This window comes from Rhinatrema bivittatum, chromosome 5 (assembly GCF_901001135.1).
Source record: "Rhinatrema bivittatum chromosome 5, aRhiBiv1.1, whole genome shotgun sequence".
Taxonomy (NCBI): Eukaryota; Metazoa; Chordata; class Amphibia; order Gymnophiona; family Rhinatrematidae; genus Rhinatrema; species Rhinatrema bivittatum.
In genome coordinates this window covers 59,059,096-59,078,912 of record NC_042619.1, presented here as the reverse complement: position 1 = coordinate 59,078,912, position 19,817 = coordinate 59,059,096, and the positions used below count along the sequence as shown (strand labels likewise).

Sequence of the window (19,817 nt, the reverse complement as noted above, 5' to 3'; positions counted from 1 at the left end):
CATATTTGCTATGTTTTCCTTTTAGTGTTCAATTGCCATATCCTTCGTGATATGAAGCAGTCTTTTTCCAAAAAGGCCGCCAGCTGAAACGTCATTCACCTTATTTGGTGTGTTTACCCCATCACATCCGGTTATCAATTTTCCCAGTCGATGGGGTTTCTTTAAAAACAGTGTCTTCGTCAAAGTCCATTGTCATCCGGAAAGTAATGCTGACAGGTAGCTTGAGGCACCAAAAAGTAAGTAACAATCTTTTATTGGAAAGTTTCATCTGAAATATTTTAACATTCATCGGAAGTTTGCCAGTCCTGTCTGTTTTATGATTTCAGCGCAACTAAAAATTACTCCTGATGGCACATTGACCACATTTTTTCAAATAGTAAGTGTTCCAGCACCTCTCGCAGTCATGTCATCTCTATAAGCTAGATGTTGTTATAGAAACATAGAAATGATGGCAGAAGAAGACCAAACGGCCCATCCAGTCTGCCCAGCAAGTTTTGCACTTTTTTTTTTCTCATACTTATCTGTTACCCTTGGCTCTTAGTAACCTTTTGATTCTATTTCCCTTCCACCCCCGCCATTAATGTAGAGAGCAGTTTTGGAACTGCCTCTAAGTAAATATCTAGCTTAATTAGTTAGGGGTAGTAACCGCCGCAATAAGCAAGCTATACCCATGCTTATTTGTTTACCCAGACTAAATAATTCAGACCTTGTTGGTTGTTGTCTGTATATAGATCCACTTTTCTTCATTCCCCCTGCCGTTGAAGCAGAGAGTTATGCTGGATATGCATTGAAAGTTAAGTATCTGACTTTCTCCCCTGCCGTTGAAGCAGAGAGCTATGCTAGATATGTGTGAAGTATCAGTCTTTCTCCCCTGCCGTAGAAGCAGAGAGTTATGCTGGATATGCATTGAAAGTGACCAGGCTTATTTGGTTTGGGGTGGTTTGGGGTAGTAACCGCCATAACAAGCAAGCTACTTCCCGCTTTTTTTGTGAATGCAAATCTTTTTCCACATTTCCTCTTGCCGTTGAAGCTTACAGCAATGTTGGAGTCGCATTAACCGTGTGTATGTTTATTGAATAAGGGTATTATCTCCAGGCAGTAGCCGTCATTCCCGCGAGCCACCCACTCTTCATTCACGCTTTTACATTTATCTCTCATTGCACAGATATATCCATTCGCAGCTTCCAGCCTTGTGTTCCCTGAAGAAGAAGTATAAACCACTTCTAAACATTGCAGTGTCAGAAGACTCAAATATCGCTGCACTATCGATCATTCATTTAAAAGACAAGTGTAGAAGATTCAAGTACAGCTGCATTGTTGACATCTCACTTAAAGTTAATTGCATTCCTATATAGCCCCTACTTACCAAAAAAAGGGGAATATATTAATCATAAAGACTCGTATATGAGCACATAAGAAGTGACCTATGATTATAAAGTCCCAGCGCTCGTAAAGGCTTATACACATAAGCCACCAGTTGCAAGGGCGCTGAATGATGGTCACTCTTCACATATAATAAGAACCTATTCATATAGCAGAATATGTTTTACTTTTATTCCAGATATTGAGCATGAGTAACTATATGTGAATGAGCTGCCAAATTTACTTGAATAAACTTACTGCCCCAGCTCAGAACACTCCTGGCCTGTTCCTTTTTTGTACATGCAAATGTATTCAGGGACCCTGATTTACACATGTATGTTTAGGTTTCTAAAATAGCATATACTCGCATATATGTTCCTTTTTTTTACATGCAAATTTATTCAGGGACCCTGTTTTACACATGTATGTTTAGATTTCTAAAATAGCATATACTCGCATATATGCCCTTTTACAATGTGGAATTGCTAATTTTTGTGTGTGCAACTTTTGAAAATTTGTCTTTAAATGTTCTATACTGGAACAGATGGCAGGTGAAACAAAGTCTAAAAGAAGTGCTACACCAAACAAGCAACTCAATGTCCAAGTCAGCCCCCCCCCCCCACAAAAAAAAAATCTGTCACTTTTAACAGCAATAAAACTGTGCTTCCAAACAGCTGTACAGGATACGAAATCTCCTCCCTGGAGTCTGCCCAGGTACTTGCTTGGAGGACAGCACTCCCCCCTCCCCCCCCCCCCAAAAAAAAAAAAGCTTCTCAAATTCTGGGGAGCTTCTGAACCATGAACCCTTTAGGACTTCCTCAGTTGGGGAGCTTCCTCTTTCCAAAACTCCAACTGGAAACACTGAACATTTCCAGCCCCAGCACCGCAGTGCTTTGGAGATATCTCTGCCTGTCTCGGGGAAAGCTCTCAGCTGAATGTCAGTCTTCTTCCAGCTGCCAAAATGGTGCTGGGGCTGTGAAAGATGGATGTGGTGTCCATGTTTGGCCTGAGAAAGTTTGATGTGGTGCTCACCTTTGCCTTTAAGATAAGTGTTTTTGGAAGTTATTTGAATTTCTGAATTTTTGGGATAGAAGTATTTTTGTATGCAGGTAATCATGGTGGTAGATGCTTGAGGAATAAATCCATATAAGATTGAGCCTATAGTCCATGTCATGGCAATAGGCTTTAGATTTAAGCTTTTGACTCTAGATTTTTCTGATACCACCTGTTTCAGGTTTTACCATACCACCTTGAATAGGTCACATATACTGTTAAGTTCTGAGTTGTTTTTTTCTATTCATGATATTTTTATGAAAGGATCCATTGGCTCTTTTTTGATTTTTTGGAGAAATAATCAAACCATGTTTTTACGTGAGTATAACACAGTTATCCATGTACAAACTTTTGATGATTCACACATAATGTAAATTTGTTATAAATAAGAAATGCTATAAGAAAGTTCGGTACATGTTACTACCTCTTGGATACTGCAACAGGTTGCATACATTAACCTGCTCTGCAAAATGTTGTCCCTTACTAGAGTCGTAAAATACAGCATTAATCACATCATAGTTCTAGATTGTTTCCATCGATTAAAGCAGAACAATGATCTATATGAGAATGCACCCTGAAGTTATTAGGTAAGATTTCCACCAGGAGATACAAGAATGGGTTAAAATAAAATTTGAACAGCATGCAACAAACACACAACATCACCAAGACCAATTTTGAGATTGAATGGGATCATCATGGTCGGGAGGGAAGGAATGGAATTACATTTATATTCTCTATTGTGTTTTAAAGGAAATGTTCATTTTAAAAGCGGGGATTTGTTTTGTTTGCTCCTGTGTGAATGACAATGAACTGTAATTGAATTTAGTCTGAAATTACTTTTCTTGGAAGGCAAATGGGAACATTATTAAGGAGAAGGAGACGTACTGTACACTATAAGACTACATGGATTATTAATATATGTTTAATTTCCATGATACCAATTTTCTCTAATGCCCTTTCCTGGCTCACTTCTTTTTTTTTTCTCTCTTCACTTACCTTGTCCTTCCTCTCACTCAGCTATTTATTCTCTTGATGCTCACTTCTCATGCAACTTAATTCCTTCTGATGTTTCTTTTTATCCATTTCCTCTTTCTAATGATGTATTCTCTCTCTCTCTCTCTTCTGTCTCTAGTTTAGAGGTCACTGAAAGTCCAAGGAAACTGACAGAGGCACAATACTGACAGGCTTGATCTTTCTGGCTCTTTCCATTTACTTTGCAAGCTATCTTCAGCCTCCAGTCTCCATCCTTGTGGCTGTGCTCTCATCTTCTCTTAATTCGTCTGCTTTTATTGCCCTGCTCTTGACTACTAGAGAAGCATGGCCATCACTCTGTCTACCTCTGCGGTTCATGAAGGTGGTGCCAGGAAGAAAGCGTGCGCCTTTTGACTGCCCACATTAAAGAAGCTCGTGCACGTGATCTCAGACTTTTTCAGGCATATTACCGCCACAGTATTCTTTTCACCAGGCCAGTATTGATCAGGTATGCAATTTCTTAGTTTGTCCTGCCACTTTCTCTAATTTGTTGCTGTTTTTCTTCAAAAGAGTTATGCCAAAGTTATTCATTCAAAAAATTTCCTCCAGCAGGTTTCTGTTGGCACTAGGTCAACAATATGCAGCTCCTCCTTCACTTATTTTAGACTCAGCAGTACCATATCTACACTGGTTTCAGATTTCTTTTTGAATATGGTTTAGTCCAGTGGCAGCAACAAAGAATAAAATGGAGGAAAACCACACCGACATAGTCACAGTTTTAATATCAGGAAGGAATGGTGTCATATCACACTGTCCAACAATTTCAATAATCAAAAGTGAGTTTTATTGCTTCTCAAAATTGTGACAAGCCATAGTGCTTTGCAGTCCAGGTTAGACAGTCCTCCTAGACTATAAAGCACCATGGTTTGTTACAATTTTGAGGAACGATGACATTCACTTTCGATTATTGAAATTGTTGGACAATGCGATATGACACCATTCCTCCCTAATATTAAACATAGTCCAGTGGCGGACCAAGCTATAAGAAGCACCACCTGCTTCCTATCACTTAATTTTGGCACGTTATGTTGACAAAAGTAAACATACAGTTACAGACTAAATGTAGAAAAAGAGAAACACAGAAAATGAAAGTCAAGAAAGGAAAGTACTTAAGAACTCTTCTCTCTTCTATACTGCCCAAATTCATTAAAACCTATGACAAACAAAATGAAACAGGAATTTGTCTCTCATATCTTAATCTGGGGGAGAGTTTCTAACCCACAGGATTTTTCCCAGCAGTAAAATACCACTGGGAAAAATACTATAGCAATCCGACATGGATGATAGCAGCCCCACATCTCAGGGTTGCCATAGTTTAAAGGGGCCAAGTGGCCCCAGACCCTGCCAGGTCTGGAGGGGTGGGGGGGTGAGGCGGCTAGTGAGATCTCCCTTTCTCACCCTCTCACCTTGCTGCACCCTCAAGTATTAAAAGTATTAAAATTAAAGTATCTACAATCCTGGCCCCACTCCCAGTGTCCTAGCACCAACCTCTTAGGTTCTCCAGGACCCCTACATTCACACATTGGATGCTCTAAAAATGTTATTGTATATCCCCGATGAGGACACGATAGGGGCAAAGATGCATCTGAGGCTGATGGGCACCAATTTTGAAATGGAGCTGCTGGAGCCAGAGCCTTAGAGTGCATGCTGGCATACCGCTGGACCACCAGGGACATATGGTAAGATCTTGGAGGTATCTAAGGAGGGAGTAGGGGGTTCAAGATGCTGGGACACACATATTTTATTCAAAGCTGCAGGGCTTGGACACTGGGGAACAGGGGCAGGGCCAAGACCAGGGTTGAGGGTGAAGCAGGGGGGTGGGAGAGGAGGTCTCAGTAGAGGCCCCCCCCTCCCCCCTGGATTTGAATACTTGGGCTGGGGGTGTAGGGCTGCTCAGACCTCTTAAGACTCCAGAAGCATCAATTGTATGTTAGCAGTCTGATCCCCTGGGCCAAATTTAGCTACCCCTTTTTGAATTATAACTATCTTTCCATCAAATAATGCTGTTTGCCAACTTAACCATAAGCCACACTAGTTGATTAACATGAGCTGATTTTCATGCATTTGCATGCAAATCAGCACATTTGAAAACTCACATTCTGCTAGGTTTGTGGGGCAACAGATAATGCGTTCAATTTGAAATTCCATATATCTCTCTGCTGTAATTAATTTACTATGTGGTAATTGCTGTTTACTGCACAGTAACACCACAGTAATACTTATCGTGCCTTGATAAATGAGCTCCTTTTCTTGGTGGCTTCAAATAATCCAAACTAGCACCAATTCTTGCTTGCTTTCTTTCCTTGAGTATCCAAAGCTTCCATTGTAACACATTTCTCAATGCATGCTGGGTCAGAGCAGACGCTCACACTTTTCTTAGTCTTCTCTACTGGAAGGATCATTTGACAGTGCTTGCCAAGAACTACTTTGCTCATGTTCTGTTACATTTTGCACCTATATGAAATCAAAGTCTGAATTCTGGAAATATTGCCAACCTTCCTGAGGTATTTTCAGTTAAGAGATTCAGCTGCCCATAGACTAGAGTCCACTAGAAGATTAAGATTGATGCCTTAATACAGCAAAATCGATATTTATTACATTGAATTTACTTTTATCTTATTTGCAGTACGGATGGGCATGTAGGGAATATCCCAATTCTTGCTAACAGAACAAGCAGCTAAGATGGACTCTCTGACATCAGAAAAATGGACATTTCAACCTGAATGTCTATTTGCAGCCAAATGCAGATATGAGAAAGTGACTTTGCAGTTGCTGTGTATGTGATCAGTTTGACAGATTTATAGGCCCTGCCAGCCCAGATGGCGCCCTGTGAGGGCAAGAGAAAACATAAGGACAATGGTACCATGTACATATGTTCAACCAGAATACTAAGGGTCTCTTTTTATGATTCTGGGGCTAATTCTAGAGCAAGATTTATCAGTTCCCTGTCAGATGTGAACAGCTCCGCTGCCACAGCGTTTTAACTTTTGTCCACTTATTAGAAGTGTGACTGCTCAGCAAATTTTAATCACGGGGTAACCTTCTTGAGTTGTGTTTCAAACTGCCGCTCTTTTAAACAACAACGCTAACTTTTTTTTGAAGATTTTTCAAAATTTTTTTTAAATCACTGAAGGTGGACAAAAGTTAAAACGCTGCGGCAGCGGATATGTGCAAGAGCTCACATATGAGGGTTTGCCTAATTTTATAAATTGCGTTGGATATGTGATTTTCTCTATTAGTTTGCTATTTTGATCATATATTCTACCAGTTTTTTCAGATTAGATGTGAACAGCTGTCAGGTGTCATGCTGGCCCTTCTCTGAACCCGGAGAAAGAAACAAAGAACTCTGAATGTGTGGGAAATCACATCCTATCAAAACCTTATTTGTGTATTTGCCTGATTATGCATGAAGCTGCTGAATTATGCACAGGTGAGCCTTTAAAAGCAATATGAAGCAAGTACTAAGGGTTCTCATTGTTGGTTGATCATTACCCATCAAGAAGACGACAACTTAGCAGAGGGCTACAGCCTCCTCTCCTCTGCCTGCACTTGAGGCTCAGATAAAGACTGATCCTCTCCATGGTGTCCATGAGAAGCATCTTGTTGCTGGCCAGTGATGAGGTGAAGCCCTTCTCAACTCTGTATGCCCTAGCCAGCTCTTGCCATCCCACCTCAGAATCTGGAGGTCCAGTTCAGACAGCAGACTGCACTGAATGTCCGCTGCACTGATGAGAGTTCTAATCTCTATCCCTATAAGTGGATCAGAAAGATAGGCTTTTTAGCTATGGTATGCAAGACTACAGGAAGGGATGTGATGCTAGCATTAAATCTGTAATCTGATAAGCACCGGGTATCAAGCATGTTTTTGTAATTGTTTTCTTGTTTTTGTTCCCTAATGGTAATTGTCCCTGTATTAGTGTCTTTATGGTAGCTCCTGAATAAATACAATTTTACTCAGATAAACTGTATGTGTATTTCATAGTATCTAGTAATTGGAGGGATCACTGGAATAAGGAAGCAATGGGGAGGGAGGTAAGACCTGCCCAGTTCCCCTATACCTACCCTGGTTCTATTTTACATTAAGAACCATCTAATTCTTCCCTCCTTACTTCCCAAGCCCTCTTTCTCCCAACACCAGTCCTTGATCCCAGCACATACTCTGGATACATATTCTGACTTGAAGAATTAGTAAAGGGCATTATTTTAGGAAGGGGAGATTGGCAAAAGGGGTATATTTAGCCGCAGAATTTTTCATGGAGGGAAAAATACTTTGAAATTCACAAATCTACTGTAGTCAATACCACAGTTTTGGAAATTCCACAGACTTTTATCTGATGGCAAAATACCACCAGGAAAAATACTGCAGTGAAATGCCCTCTCCCCATAGTGCACAATGGCAGCCCCACTATCTTAAAGGGCCTGAACAGCCCAAACAGTGCCTCCCTCCAATTATCGCAAACACCCTGGAGATCTTGAGAGACCCCCTGTCCCACATCCCCTAACAACCTTGAAGTAGACAATATTTATAAAATTATGCTTGCAAAGATGACAGTCCCCGGGCACAGATGTCTCTCCCCCTTTCACCCAAAGCCTTCCCCCTGAGGACTGGTGGGTATGTCTTGCATACAAAAGAATTAAATATGCACTAGAAAAAGTAATATCAGCCAACAGAAGCTGTTATCAGCATGTACAATCTATGTGGGAGACAAATCCAGTTCAGAGACTTTGAATTGGGTCCTGTAACAATCCCAGGTTATTTTGTACCAATGAGCTATTAATATTCTCTGTTAGACAATAAAACTCAGGGATGTGCATTTGCTTGAAACAAATACTAAAAGCAGAATGAATAAGGCCATTTTTAATTCATACTGATTGGAATGAACTAATAATTGCCTCTCACAAACATATCCCAACATTTTCAGGTATTTTCATATTCATATGAGGGAAATCTTTTTTAAAAAGGCCCACCTACATTAACTCTCTGAATTTCTTGCTCCTTCCACTCCTCCCAAATCCAGGGTTCTATTTCTCTCTCACCCTTTGTCTCCTGTCCCCTCTCTCTCTCCATCTCCCAACATCCCTGGTCCTGTCTCTCTCTGTCTCCTCCTGTACCTCTAATCTTCTCTCCCTCTTCCAATTCCTGTTACTGATTCCATCTCTATCATTATCCCTGTATCCATGGTTCGCCCTCTCTTTCCCTCCCTTCCATTCTAGATTCTTTCTTCCTCCTCCCCCAATCTCTGTCCTCTTTCTGCCCTTCATCACAGGTTCATTCTCTCTTCTCTTTGGTACTTAGTATGTCCCAAATCCATGGAAAGCTATTCTCACATTGTCCATCCCTTCCCTGATCCCTGGAAAACTCTCCACACATTTTCTACCCTCCCCTTCCTGATCCCTCTAAACTTATTCAAATGTTCTCTCCAAGAAAACTCTCCAAACATCCCCCAATCCCTGAGACTCTCTTCTCTGTCCTCCTCCCCCCCCCCTTCCATTCCATCCTTAGTACACTCTCTGATCCTGTTATGCCCACCGACCGTGGCAAGCCGCAACCGGGGCCAGCCACTCAACAACACGATGGGTCGACCCGTCGACTTTGAAGGCTCAGCGTCAGTGGGTTCTTCCTGCAGCAGTGCCTGCTGCCCGACCATCATGGCCGCAGCGTTCCCCTACGCGCATCCTGCTCCGCCCCTGCTGGGTTCCCCTAGGGCCACGCGCGCAGCAGTAGCTTGAATTTAAAGGAGCCACTACAGGAAATTGGGTTGGGCTCCTTCCTGTAAGCTCCATCTCCAGGGGACTATTTAAGGCAAGGTCTGCGCCTCAGACCTTGCCTTGGCTTCTTGGCTCCTGTGGTTTGTTGTTCCTGAATTCTGTTCCTGTTCCACTGATTGTCCTCCCGTGCTCGATTCCTGGACTGGCTGCTGACTTCGTTTGGTTCTTGATCCCTGGACTGGCTGTGGAATATCCTTTGGTTCTTCATTCCTGGACTGGCTGCGGAGTATCCTTTGGTTCTTGATTCCTGGACTGGCTGTGGATTATCCTTTGGCTCTTTACCCCTGGACTTTTATTGACGACCTGTGTGCGTGAGTCAGAGCGGTTACGAACTGCTGGAGGCACCAGCTATCTACACCTCACAACCTGCTGGAGGCACCAGCTATCTACCCCTCACGACCTGCAGGAGGCACCAGCTATCTACCCCCTCACGACCTGCTGGAGGCACCAGCTATCAGGACCACACGACCGGCAGGAGGCACCAGCTATCAGGACCACACGACCGGCAGGAGGCGCCTGCATCCAGATTTTCCTCTGCAACCTCACAGGATCTTCCGAGTTGGCCTCGCCTTCCGATGTTAGAGAATTGAAGTACTACGTCAGACCAAGGGTCCACTGCCTGAGTCATAACAGAACCTCCAGTGCACCTCCTCTACTTCAGGGTTTCCAGTACTTCCAGTCCCTTTACACATATACTTGCACTCCTCCCTGTGGCACAACATGGCTTTCCTCTTCTCTCCATCACCCGATCTGTCTTGTACTACGCTCCCTCTACTGTGGTACTGTACTCCCTCTTCAATTGATCCCTGCTGGCAGGAGACCAGTGCTTAATACAACATCAGCTTTCTCTGTTGGGTAGGATCAGTCTCACAATATGAACCACAATCTTGTGGCTCATAATGTGAGACTGCAAAATACCACTGCTGGAGCTTGTACTGCACACAGCAATATTAGTGTACACAAGACAAGTGCAGAAAGTCTCTTGTTGGTCAAAGTTATAAATTTATTGTATCAATTCATATTCAGCATCTCCACTTGTATACAAATCAGTCTTTTAAGGAGTTCCCAGACACAGACCCGTGTTTCGCCAGTCCGGCTGCATCGGGAGGGACATAATTTAATGCCACCAATCGGTGTTCCAGGCGCTCCCTATGAATTGATTCAGTCTGGAACACCGATTGGTGTGATATGCCGCCCCTGGGAGTTGCTTCCCCATGCAAATGCATGGTTTGCCCACTCAGTTGTGTCAGGCCTGGTTGATGATGCTGCAGGGATAAACTCAGGGTGAATGTGTGTAGGGTCTTGACAGTTTGTAAACCCTGGCTGAGGAATGTAACTGTGATGGCTGGGCTAGATAGTAGGAAGTGTTAAGAAAGAAGATGGGGAGGGGGGTGTATGGAGGATGGATCCTGGTAATTGTAAATGAAGGATCAGGGTTACAATGGTCCAAAAAACAAATACAAACATAAATAAAAGTACTGTGATGGGTATGTTAATCCACCTGGAAACATATAAAGGTAAAATACCAACAAGATATGTATTACTATCTTAAGAGTTATGCGTGGATCCGATGAAGGAAACACGGGTTTAAAAGCTAGATACACATATTATGTTAGGTCAGTACAGAGTTATTATCTACAGCTTGTTTGTTGATTTTTATTACTATGAAACATCATTATTGTGCTTATTTTTCTTTAAATATTTGGCTACCCCCTCAGATAGCTTTTAAATCTTATTTAAACAGTGAAAATAATCAAACAATATAACATGCCCCAGTCCTTAAAAAAAGAACCTATGGATTTTGCAGAATCCTTAAAATGTAGCCCTGTCATTTAAAACTCCCCACCGAGCTTTTATTTTGATTTTTGCACAAATTCATGCTTGCAAAAGATTTGCTATGCAGGATATTAAAGCCATGGTTGTTTAGAAACTGTGCCTGGAAATTCACGAGTAGGCTTCCTTGCTTGCCAATTTGACCCACTTTTAACCCAGTCCTTTATCTTGCCCAAAATTACTGCCTAGAGAAAACCAGGCCAGAAGCTCATACTGTTCAACTGATGTCATGACACAATAGGAGGCAACAGACCTTGTGCGGTGACAAGTGACTGGCCACTAGCAGGCTGTCTGATATGAGGGAAATTTATAAAAACAACATCAGAATGTGTTTTTATTTCTAATATAAAGTAAGACAATTAAGTTAAAACTACTACTGTTCTTAGGATGAGACCACGACTTTATACTGGTAGTAGACGTTTAAAGATACGTGCATTGTAGAAGTACCAAGGCTTTCCCTGCAAGCAATGCCGAATGTAAGAACAACAAAAATCCCTTTCTCAGGCAGTGTTTGGCACTGCACACCCCAGGAAGTGACCTTTGTAATCCTGAAAAGGTAGCATCTGGACACACTTGTCAGCTTCATGAATGTGTCATCTCTGTCTGGCTGCTTGGTTAGTTTTCTTTTTAACTAGTTTTCTTTTTCTTGGTGGGCTATCACAAAACTTTTCTGCTCTCTTCCTACTGAGCAGCAAATGGGAATACCAGAAAACTGCATTCAGTAAAGCAAAGGGCCTACATGTGAGCTGAAAGTCGAAGAGAGCTGCCAGACGCAGTCAGTCCCAAATGTTTCTTGTGAATGCAGTGGGTCTGATTTCTAAAAGGTTTTCCCTATAGGCACACAACAGGAGCCTGACTTTTCTCAGCAGAGGCAAACTTTAAGGCAGATTTCCACAAATCCCTGTGCAAAAATAGCAAGCTTTAGTTAAAAAGCTTTATTTAAATTACCTCTAGCAGCATAATCAACAAACTGAAAATATTCAATTTCTTCATTATTGCTTGAGGTTTTTTAATGAGAAAATGCAAAACCCTGCCAACCACAAAAATAGTAATACGAATAAAATGAAGCACAAGAACTGTGTAAGTAGGGAGGGAGAAAGCAAGGAAAGTAAATAATATAAGGAGACTATCCTTTAAAAAAAAAAAAACAGCTCGGAACGCAGAGTCCCTTTCCAAAGGGCCTCAGGAGGAGAAAAAAAGGAAGAGTTTAAAATCCGAGAAAGTGTTTGAAAATTACAAAGAGATTTGGTTCTGCTAGAGAAAGGGGAAAGGGAGGGGCCCGAGCAAGGGGAAAAACTAGGGAAAGAATTCACATTTGTCAGTTAGGCAGGACTAAAGCTGGGAGCCTCTGCACCCCTCTAAGCTGAAGGTACTCCTGCCTAGACATGTTCAGTTTGGAAAACCGCTGGAGTTTCTGGCATTGCAAGATAGAATGCTCTCAGCCACATGTTCCAGTTTGCTGCGCCCTTTTCTCATTCTCTAACCCGATTATGGGCGCTGTACTCACCACCCTGATGTAATGTTTTGGCCTGTGTGTTGTGATGATTCCCGGTCCTTAACTCCATTGCATAGACCTACAGTACCTATCTGAAATAAAAGGGATGATGATTACAGTATTGAGAACCATAATAAAGGTAGTAAGATTGCTACCAAACCAGTCTGTTGATATACGGTGATATTTTTCTTTTTGCAGAACAAACATAACAACAACATCTGTTCTCTTCACCACACAATTACCACAGCTTGTTCTTTGGAATGAAAAACAGCAAACTTAAGTATGAAAACAAGATTGTTTGCAGCTACATCTTCTTGTTTTGCCTTCATAAGAATGGAAGGTGCCTGTGCTACATTCCCAATTAATAATTTGTTCTTGGAGAACCTGAAGCAGTTTTATAGAAAGGTACTTCAGATCGATCACTGCCTTGCTTCAGACAGAAGCAAGAAATGCAACTCAAATGTAGCATGTTAAATACAGCAATAACTGCAATTGTGTTAGTAATTATTTATACAAAAACTTTAATGCCATTAGTAAAAAGGGTCCCTCTACTTTACTGTTCTTGCTGTAACACTCTGGTTTAATTGCCAAGTCTTGGAATTATTGCTGGGTAATCTGACTGCAGACTGTAGTGTGTTCATGGGAGCCGCCAGCTTCCAAAAGGAACGCTAATGCAAAGTAATCTATACAGCTATAAAAAGTTGGTGCAGAAGCTCTAAGAGCCTCCCAATCAGAAGAAAAGAAGAAAGACATGAAAATATTGAATTTGCTGAAAGAACTATGTAAGAAAAACTTCATAATTCCATTTGACATTTTCTTACAGAATTATAACCACTTCTGTTAGATTGAACCTGGCAAGTGTGTTGGAATTATCGCTAAGAAAAACTCTTTAGTAAGATAAGCGTTACTCGGAATATTTTACCATGCCAAAGAATAGTGTTTTTGACAGGTGAAGGCCAATGACAGGCTTTAATTCCATCCGTAAGTTTCCCTCATCTTTCAAACTCAGACTCCAATCACCTAGAATATGCAAATCCTGTTTGTGCACTGTGCTATTCTAAATCCTACGTTTGAAAATATGTCAAAAGCTCTTTTCCAGGCTGTCATAATATATGCAGATCAATTGTGTAAAACCTCTCATAAGCCCAAATATGAAAAAGAATCTATATGCTTTGCGTATATGAATCCTTTATGTTTGTAATTTATCTTGAATGTGAGCCTTTCCCTAGCATATTAGAACTGAAGCAAAGTCAGGTTGGCTGTTATCTGTAAATGAACTGACATGCATTTGCTGCAGCTTGAAAAGGCATAGTTTGATCTTCAAGGAAAACTCTGGATGTGGCAGGAAGAAGAAGAGAGAAAGTAAAGGTAGCTAGTCTCATATTTTTGCAACAAGGAGAGACGTGTTTATGACAAATCATGAAAGATGCAGATTGGCTGGACACAAGATTTCATTTATAGGGACATTATTTTCATGACCAAAAATTTAACATTTAATATTTGGTAAATCTTGTAGCACAGGGATCATGAACCATGGATGAATGTTGTCCTTCAGCCATGGTTTTATAGAACAAGGATGGGCACTATGGTCATTAAGGGCTCCCTAACAGGTTGGATTTTCAGGTTAGCCATAATGAGAATGCATGATATAGATTTGCTTGCATGCTGCCTCAATTGTATAAAGGTCTATCTCATGCATATGCATTAGGACTAGCCTGAAAACGTGATCACGTAATGGATCCTCGAGGACTGGAGAGCCGACTCCTGGTTCAGAGCAATGAGAACATTCAGTTGATACACATGGGTCTCTCTACCAGTAGCCATGCAAGTTAGCCTACAGGCTCAGCGGTCATTCAGCACATAATCATGCAGAGGACGTTAGGTCAATTCCTAAGTTAGGTCTTCCACTCCCTGGGCCAGCCAGGACTGGGGAAGTTGCAGAGGCTGCACTCACAGCTCTTGGGGGGGGGAATGGAGTCCCAGTTATCAAATAACTTTGATATCTAATGGCTGGATTTATGGCCCAGGATCCTGGAAGGAGCCCTGGTAAGTTGGACAGGGTAAAAATATAGGGGGACATTTTCCAGATAATTGCAAATGATGTCACATTCCAACCCAGCACTGGCTCCGATTAAGCTGGTAGCTCAAAATAGAAGGGAACAGCAGGGCTAACAAAGAAAAACAGATGACATTCAAAATACAGAATCCGTAATCTACAGTGATGCAAGAGGCATAGAACACTGCCTGCTCTGCTCAGACTTTTCAAATAATGCAGTGACCCTTTCTGTCCATCTTCCAGAATTTTTTCTATTCAGTGCCATCTCCCATAACTGCTGTTGTTTAGGCTTTTATTTTGTTCCGATGACTGGAATATTATGTGCTATAGAATGGAAAAGTATATTTTGCCAGCAAATTTCTCAAATGCCCTTTTAAAATGTCGGGTATACTTATTTTGATTAAATGGATCCCTATGTGAAGAAAATGCTCCGTTGAAGAGATGTTTACTTAGCAACATTTACCACTAACAGCAGTGCAATGCTTCACTCAGCAGGGATAGATGTTCACTGAACCTGAAAACTCTCGATCAAGCATATAAAGCACCTTATACCTTATATTTTGATCTGTTCCCCCTTTGATTGTCAGTATTAGAAGAACTACATTGTCATATCATCCAAGACAGGACTAGAGGAGAAAAGTATAGTTCAGTGATGTTTGTATCCTAAATCACATGGTACATTGAAGTATTACAGCAAGTTACCTTGGATGTGTCTGTGTGCATATATATATATTTTTTTTCCATTCCTCTTTTACTAACATTAATACACAAGACCATACATAATCAAAACATAAACTGGCTCAATGCCACTTTCCACTTTCAAAGAAACATCAGATCCGCCAACAACGGAACCATCCCAATACCATCACCCAAACTAACACACCTCACCGCTACTCGCGAATGAGCTCTATCACTTGCCAGGCCTTCCATCTGGAACTTAATGCCCCAAGATCTAAGACTAGAACCCAACACGCAAAATAAAAAAAACAAAAAAAAAAACTGAAAACTTGGGTATTTAAGCAGGCCTACTCATAGCACCCACACACACTGTCAACCAAGCCCCTAAACACTTATACCCACACAATAATCATAACTTGTGAATAGAAGACGCGCTCGATCCTCTTTCTCCCCCCACCCCCGGCAAACAATACAAAACACCGTATGTCTGGGATTAAATAGGCCACAGTTTATTTCTATAACTGAAACCCGAGCCCTTACAACAGTATATAAATCGCCCCCCAACCCCGTCCCCCCCTTTCCTTCTCCTCCCCCTCCTTCACCACCGTGTCCCTAATGGTGAAGTAACTGTACCCACCCCCATCCCCCTCACTCCGCCTCATACCAGCGACAGTAAGGTGTCTGCCGAGAACCAAGCCCCTTAATTCTTCGGTCCCCCGTGCAGTGGCCCCCCCTAGCTACACGGGGCCTGTCCCCCTTTTCCTAACCCCCTTTTTACAAATTCCACTTGGGCTCGGGTTTTCCCGCTTACTGCGACAAATAACACATTTCAACAATGAACAACCTTTACAAACATTTCAACAAAACAGGGCGGGAGGGCGGGAAACAGGACTTGCTGCCTGCCTCTCCCTGGCTATCTGTACCGTTGGACCACGAACGTTACCCTTCATATCCTGATCCTTCCTTCTATTGGCCCCCTCTCTGCTGCTCCTCCCTTCCTATTGGCCATCCTTCCCTCCTTGCCTAACCCTCCCCCATCTAGGCCTCTCCTCTATTCTCGCTGCTTCTCTCCAAGTTATATACGCTGGGCAAGACCAGCTTTCACAGTTCACTTGTGTATAAAGTTTTTTGTTTATCCGCACTAATAACTTTACTCTATATATGTTGTTACTTACACTTCATGTAGTTTTCTGCCCTAATTGTTGAGACGTTCCTTGAAATTTTTGAGATGTAATTTCTTATCTTTCCTTACACCTGTTTTACTATAAACCAATGCGATGTGCAAACGAACGTCGGTATGTAAAAGCTCCAAATAAATAAATAAATAAATAAATAAATAAATATTCTTAAAGCAGACATGATCTATAGGACTTTGGTGACCATTATGGCAGAAAATACCTTAAATAGTTCCATGGCTGACAATGGCTTGTTTCCCTGATTCTTCTCTGCTGATATAAGGGACAGCTAGTAAGAGAGTGAGTGAAGCGATTGAATCATTTCACAAGACAATATCTATGTTACCTGATAAATTAGTGGCTACATTATGGCAGTTCATGTATATGAAAAAGGAATAAATATCAAGAAAGAATAATTCTTCACTGGACTTAGACATTACCTACAAGCTTCCCAAATGATTTCTATATTCATCACACTTCAATTTCAGCAGATGTCAGAGTCTATTGTTATCTTGACATTTCCAATCATTATATAATGAAATCACTTTGCCTTTAATGAAGATGTGAGGTGGAAGCCATGAAAAGAATTCATGAAAATGTATTATATTACCTTAAACTTAAGTTTAGCTAAGGATTTCAAGGTAAATTTATATTGCAGTGTTAGGCCCCGATGGGTACATAAAATGATAAAGGATCCGACGTTTGTTTGAAAGCTGAGAACTAGTCTCTAAATGGCTTCAAAATCAAAATTGGTTGAGCAGATGGTGCGATGGGCCAGGCTCAGAGGTATGAGATGTGTTGTTTGCACTGGATAGGGGAAACCTTTTTGAGCAGTCTTTCCCCTCTGTAATCCTTCTGCCTTCACTCCTGTTCCACCAACGTATGCACCCCCACACCCTGGTTGAAGGAGGAACTCATATATATCTTCAAACAACATAACTTTTATTGCATATTCTGGGGCTCAAAACAGTCAGTGCATAGAAATATTAAAAGGCACTGATTTAATCAGGGTTCACAAGTTATCATTGCAGACATGTAGCAGGATCACCAACAGCAAAAAAAATAACAAACCTTTCCTCCTCCACATCTATCCTTCATATACTTTATTGTACAAATACCATTATCACTCCCCAACTCCTCACTTTAGAAGGATGGATTACTCATATTCCCCTCATATCTCTCTCTAAGTATAGTTTCATCTTCACGGCTCTCTTTGTGGTCTTATAATTCTTTTCTCTTGCTTAGGGCAATGCAAGTCTGAAAGACTCCTTGGGGCAGCAGCAGCAAGGGACCCCCAGCTCCCCAAGCCTTAGCCCTCTGGATTGCAAAACTCTGGGACCCTCCATGGATTGTAGAATCCCCAACTAATTCCTTCCAGTTTTGGGATCAATTTCTGATTCTAGGTAGTTTCCCCCTTGTGGAAAACCCCCTTCCAACATCCTGGGCCTTTTCACATAAGGGAGAAGGCCCGTGCAGAGCCCGCTCCATGAGGAGAAGCACCCCGGGCATCCCAGATTCCTGGTGGCCCTTGCTAAAATCACTCCACCAAACTTTGAATACCATTTAGAGGTGTCCTGTCTCCACAGGTGGTTTGTTTTTTTTTTTTAATTTATGCACTATTGTCCTGCTTTCACAATAGCTTGTCTCTGTTGCTAATATTGTGCTCACTTTTATTCTGCATGGTTTCCTTGTTTTCTTTTATACTGTCAGCTGGTGATCAGCCTGCATATTCACAGCTTCTGCTGTATTCAGTGCAACTGGCTCTAAAGGATTAACCTCTGACTTGGAAGCAGGGGCTCCTGGGTATTTTCCTCATGTTTTCAGTTCATTCTGATCAGCTCTGGTCAGGCCTGTTAGATTCAGCAGCTAATCTGGCTATCCCTGCAGAATTGTCCTCACTTTACCTGTCCTTATTTCTGTGGCCCAGACTATGTTGGTTGCTGTTATCTCTAATTTTTACAGTAAGACTCTTGCATGTAGTTGAAGAAGCATCCTCATCTGTCTACAAATAAAGACTGAGGTAAGCTGCTGCATATATATGAAACACATATGGAGACAGAATAGTAAAATTAGTGTTAAACTATGGGGTTAGTAAAGAAGCAGTATCCCAGTGGTTCTCACAGCAGATTCGCTCCTGTGGGTGGCTATGTCCTTATGGCCTGGCCTCTCCTCACGGCCATGCTTCAGACATAATAGTGAATCAAAGAGTGGAGCATAAGTTCCAGACACACTGTTCCACTTACCACTGTGACTTCTTTCAGTATTCAGAAGATCCACAATAGGACTCTTAAGTAGTGCCATCTGAACCCTGTCAGCTTTTATCCCTTCTGCAAGGAAATTATTTTTAAGTTTGTTTCCAGTGATACAGACTCATAAGCAATGTATCGTGGCAGAATGAAAGTACACAGACAGTAGTACCCTGACTAGGGTTGCCAGATTTTCCACAGACCAAGGCTTAACACTTCAGGATGGATGGGGGAGGGGGGGGCATTAGCATTAATTTACATAAATTCTAGATCGCGCAGAGAGTTTCTGTTATGCATTAAAGAGTAATGAGCTGAGAGGCTATAAACAGGCAGGAGATTTTCTTCCAGCATCTAATGGCAATAAAAGGGGAGACCCTGCCAATCAGCTGCTCCCCATTTCTTCTCACTAGCTCAGCTACACGGGGCAAGCTGCAGTGCATAGCTCTGCACTTGTGGCTGAGTGCTGGGGAGGGAGAGGGACAGGAACAGTGTCACTGTAGTACACTAAATGATTTTGTTTACACCAGGTAATTCTAATGCGATAAGGGACAAGGGTAAGATGGTTTCTGTTTTGTTTTGTTTTTCTTTATAAACAATTCATGTTTACCTGGCTGAATTGTCTGGCTTTAGCTACAGCAACAGCAGCCAGTAGAAAATAAGAGGCAGTCAGTTGGGAGGGGCACCAGTGAAAATCGTAGAATAAAAACAAGAAATCAGGAAAATAGGTGATCAGGGAGGGGAGTATATCCTGCAGTGAGTAGCAGGCAGGCAGCTACCAGCAGAGGACATTTGTAGACAGCAGTGGCATGGGAAGAAGAGGCTGCAGTACTAATGGGCTTGGTCATGATGTGAGCTATGAGTGTAGAAGAGGCAGCTGTGGTGGCAGGAGTTGCAAGTCCCAGGGGAAAAGGCAGCAGCAGTGTTGGATCAGCATGACTCACTGAACAAGCTGTAGGGAGCAGAAGTTAGCTACAGCTTGAACACCCAATGTGCAGGCAGTTTCCATCTGCCACTTCCTCTTGCTCCTCCTCTTCCTCCTCCTGTGGCTGCCTCAGCTTCCTGATACAAAGACCAGGCACCTGATTGGAGGGAGGGCAGACACCAAAAGTCATTCATGC

At 41.9% G+C, this 19,817-nt stretch overlaps 1 protein-coding gene across 4 annotated transcripts in view; it reads right to left on the bottom strand.

Moving 5' to 3' along the window:
* CNTN5 (contactin 5) overlaps positions 1-19,817 on the bottom strand; it is a 2,626,638-nt gene that overhangs the window by 2,274,667 nt on the left and 332,154 nt on the right. Inside the window, exon 2 of one of the 4 annotated variants that reach the window (XM_029602387.1) lies at positions 12,557-12,636. The exons of the other annotated variants lie outside the window; for them this stretch is intronic. The gene's annotated coding sequence lies outside the window, so the exon portion shown is untranslated. The remainder of the gene's footprint in view (positions 1-12,556; positions 12,637-19,817) is intronic. 4 annotated transcript variants of the gene reach the window in all.